The 4693-nt window shown below is 31.5% G+C and overlaps 1 long non-coding RNA gene across 1 annotated transcript; it reads right to left on the reverse strand.

Annotated features, from left to right (window-relative positions):
• Positions 1-445: 445 nt before the first annotated feature.
• Positions 446-4693, reverse strand: LOC306885508. Its single transcript, XR_013785552.1, has 3 exons — positions 4615-4693; positions 3696-3757; positions 446-2245 (listed from the first exon to the last, which is right to left on the reverse strand). It is a non-coding gene; the product is annotated as an uncharacterized lncRNA (long non-coding RNA).

Below are 4693 nucleotides of genomic sequence, written 5' to 3' on the forward strand. Positions count from 1 at the left end.
ATCTAGTGGAAGAACAGCTGCTTTCTGTGGATCAGAGATATGAGTTTGTGGGTTGAGTGAGGCTTAAAGAATGGAACAAAAGTCTCAGTTCAAATGAATCAATAAGGACTGATTCTGAGAAGACATCAATGAAAGCTTGTGTGTGGATAGTAAGATATGTTTGTAATATCTGAGATCATGGATAATGGAGTACTTGCACTTCATGACACATTTGAATTGAATGTTATTTTAATAAATCACACAATAAACAAGTATGCATGGCTGTAGCGTCACTGGTTCGATTCCCAGGGAATGCATGATAATGTGTATCTTGAATGCAAAGTCGCTCTGGATAAAGATGCATCTGTGTTAATGTAAATGTCACTCACCTGCTGTTACAGCATAGAGATGAATGGTAAAATCAGCTGAGGTTAATGAATCTAGAGCGCAAACACTGACTGATTCAGAGAGCATGCTCTGTAATGAATTCCCTTTAATGAACTAATATTACACATCTCTTTGAGCAGTGATGAATAAAGATAGATCAGATAAAGTCACCAACATACACACTTAAAACCATTCTTCTCTGAACTCTAACTTGTGTTAATGGCTGATGTTTCCTTCTCAGAATTGACTCTTTTTCACAGTTGGGCTTGAATTTCTTCAGGTGTTTTCTTCTTACTACACCCATCAGGACCTGTATCAGGACAGCCAGTTATATGCATAATGTTAGTCCAGATTATCTGGCTGAAAATGATCTGTATATTCAGGTAAGAGAGTTAAAGTTGAGTTAACTCTATTCTTGAGATTCCCTCTCCTACAGCCAAGAACAGAAAGCAGGAGATCAAGTGAAAGCAAATAGATTTATTGAGTAGATATAGTTGTCTGCTTGTTGGCATTGAACAGGTGTTAAGATGGAGAATCAGCAGTCTGACAGTGTCTCGAGTCTGTAGATGGATAGGTGTTCATCTCTCAGATGGATTTATGGAGACGATTACAGAGAAATACAAATACAAATCAATGAGACACTATAGAGCCGTTACACAATGCAATGTCAAAAAAAAGCGCAGAAAAATTATATCTACATAGCAACACACATGCACTACAATTATTCTAAATTTAAAAATATAGTTTTACTCTTTCCAGATTAAAATGGTTTGTGATGGCTTTTATATCTTTATAAGCAAATGCAACAGCAAAGGTGTTAAAATAATCACTGAGCTTCTCATATATAAACCATTTATATTCTTCATCAACTACTTCACACCACTTAGAATGAAAGAGTGAACAAATATTTTCAGTAATTTCCCTAGTAAAATTATATTTTTTTAGTTGTGTCTTTATATTATTAGTTTGTTTTTCTCCGAAGCTCTTAAGATCATGTGATAAACTTGGATTACTGGGAAATTTGATTTTTAACTCGATTTCTATATCTGGTTTAATTTTCTTAATTTCTTCTCTAATATCATTTTTGATATTTTCTTGCTCTTTTTCTCCCAGGAAAAATTTAAATTCTGATTTAGGGTATTGCTTTTTAAATTTTATTATTAATTTCAATATTTTATCATGGTTATATTCATCATCATGACTCTGATTCTTTTGTGGTTTTACCAGTTTATTAATTGTTTTTGCTATACTTCCAGTTGCACCATAAATGTCCTGGAAAGTAATGTAAATATCTATATTAAATTTATTATACATTTCTTTAGAGAAATTAGCTAGTTGAGACATACAAGGACACAAATCTCCTTTTATGCCAAAACAAGGACTATATTTTGTAAATATATAAATAGTTTTTATCATTCTCTTATTCTTTTTCATATACTTAATTTTTAGTTTTAAATGATGTATGCATTGATATTCGCTGTGATGTATCTCAGGATATTTTCCAGTCTGACCAACTTTTTTTGGCTTAAAGGGCCCGATTAATTCAGGTTCTCCTTTAACAAATTCAATCACTGCAAACGCAAACTGACCGTTTAAATCAAACATTTCATTGATTTTAAAGTGCCTCATAAAATATGTCATTTTAGATGACTGTACTTGATTGACAGGAAAAAACCTTTTTTCAAGAAAATAACTATCATTTAAATAATGAGGACAATTTAAATTAATTTGATAAACTACTTTTTTTAAATATGACTTCTTGTAACTCAAATCATTGTCAAAATCAATATCAGAATTAGATTTATCGACATCTATATCTTTAGTGTCGTTGTTTTCTTTTAGCCAGTGCTCATCCGTCTTCTTTTTCGAATCCTTGTTCCTGATAAAACATTGAGAGTGGAATCAAATGAATAAACAAATTATAGTAGATTATATTAATAATTTCTCACAATTAATAACTGTATATAGCAGACAAAGAGAGTCTTGGATTTTTTAAGTTTTTCACCTTTTATAATTAACAGGTTAATCTAACGTTTTGCAGATAATGTTATTTCTTTAATTGCATGTAGTTTTCTGATCATTAAATACTGAAATATTCCTATATTTGTTAATGTAAACAGATTGTGTAAAACTCTCTTATTGACAAAGTCACAAATATACACAGTTTAATGACCATTATTATGTTTATATAGCAAAAACATTTATACATAATTCATTCACTTAGAAATAAAAACTGAGTATTTTGGAAGAAATAAATGATTTTGACCCCCCTTGTATTTCTTTTAATACTGTAAATATACAGTGTATTTTTGTAAATACATGTACGTGTGAGTGCTGTGACAAACTCCACACAAGATAATCACGGTGGTGTTACATTGGTCATATCTGTGTGTGTAGTTTGGTGTGTGTGGCTCATCAGTGTTTGTGTAAAGTTACTATGCAAAAACACCAGAAGAGTTCAAATAGTTTTAAATGAAGTGGTTGCTTTTGCAAGAGATCCATAATGTTTTGGCTCTAGGTTGTTGTTTTTTTACAGTCAGTCACTAGGACCCATTTCTCAATAGAGTTTTGAAAAAGTGACATAAGTATTAAGAAATGTGTTCTAGCCTTTGTAAAGGTATCGTGTGGTTTGTGTTTTGTTTGTGTTTTCATGTCTCCTGTCTAGTCATGTGATTCCTTTGATCCTCATCTATTAATAGGTGTATTAATAGGCGCGTTCGACTTTTGGATTATTTCCTTAATTTTTATTAAAAATAAATGCCTTTCTGATGCGATACGAGATTTGAAACGGGAAAAACAAAAAGTTCAGCAAAAGGCGGACTCGAACCCGGGTCGAACGCGTCCAAAAACACAATGACACGCGCTCTATCATCTTCACTGGAGCTGATGCTTTAGTTGACTCTGCTGTTCCCCGGAGTTTTAAACTAAACTCGTTTTGTTTGAGTAGTCTCCAGGGTCAAAAACGGCGGAGTAGTGTAAATGACAGGCGTAACCGTAGCAAAAGCTATGCGTTTTAAAACAAAAAAACACTAGTGTAAACAGACACTTTCTTCTCTTTTCCTTCCAACCTTCTCCCTATATCTTTTTGATAGATTTTGGACGCAGAAGAACCACATTCAAGTAATACTTAAATACACCATGTATATAAATATACTGTATATTAATTTACAGTTTACACTTAAGCAGTTTAATATGAAGAGACATGTAAACCTTTGTTTATGAGTGTTTGACCTACTGTACAAGACGACAGTGACGACAGCTGGAGGGAGATTTTAAAATACATGCTGCTTTTTAATGCACAGTTTTTAATGAGATCATTTGTTTCTTACCTTTTGAACGTTTTTGAAACTTGTTCCGTCATATCTATTACTATAGTAGATAAGAGTCTCTTCTATAATGAAAAAGAGAGATTAGAGCCAACTGTTAGTCTAATCTTTATGTAAACCTCAAACATAGAAGAAAAGAGCATCAATCGAAATGATTTTTCTGACCTCCCTGGCAGATATTTGTTATTGTTTTATACATAAATTAATTTTGATACATTTATCAGAAAGCACACAATAGTCATGATATTTTTGTTTATGTATCTTGATTTAAGGATATTTAGGTATTTCTACTGGAAAACGAGACAAAAATACAAAGTGTGAGAAAATCATAAGTATGCTGTTTAAACATCACTGTAACCCAAACTAACTCAATCAGAGCCTTAAAATTCATCATATTTGAGTTTAGTTTATCAGTTTCTGGAGCAGGAGCCACCAAAACACTGCTTTCTCTTTGATTTAGAAGCTCTGTATGCTGTCTCAGGACCGTTTTGACAAGATAATAACATAGCAATTACAAAAAACTCATTTTTTGCTCATTTATAGTCTGACTACAGGCCAAACCTTTAAAATCCTCATAAAATCAAAGTCAGTTCTTCTTCTAAATGCAAACCCATGACATGACTTTTCCACAGCTAACAAAAATATTATATTTGTCGTATTCTTTGAATTTGAGCTTTTTTTTTTTGTTTGTTTTGTTTTTTTCAAAATTCCAAATTATTTTGAAAAATATACATTTTGTGTAAAAAACTTATTTTACGTATTTCTGTAACTTATTTAACTTCTTAGGTCTGTATTCCAAAGTGTTCATTAATTACTATTTACGTTCAGATCTGTGTTTTATAAGACAGTATATGCTCTAAGTGACAGTTAATAGGTTAAAAGTAAATGTAGTCCTAAAATAATTTAAATCAGAATAACTCACCGAGTCTGGATATATTACAATAGTCGTTATGATTTCTTCAAATAATTATTATTATTATTATTATTATTATTTTTTGTGT

This window comes from Barbus barbus (assembly GCF_936440315.1).
Source record: "Barbus barbus genome assembly, chromosome: 19".
In the NCBI taxonomy this organism is placed as follows: Eukaryota; Metazoa; Chordata; class Actinopteri; order Cypriniformes; family Cyprinidae; genus Barbus; species Barbus barbus.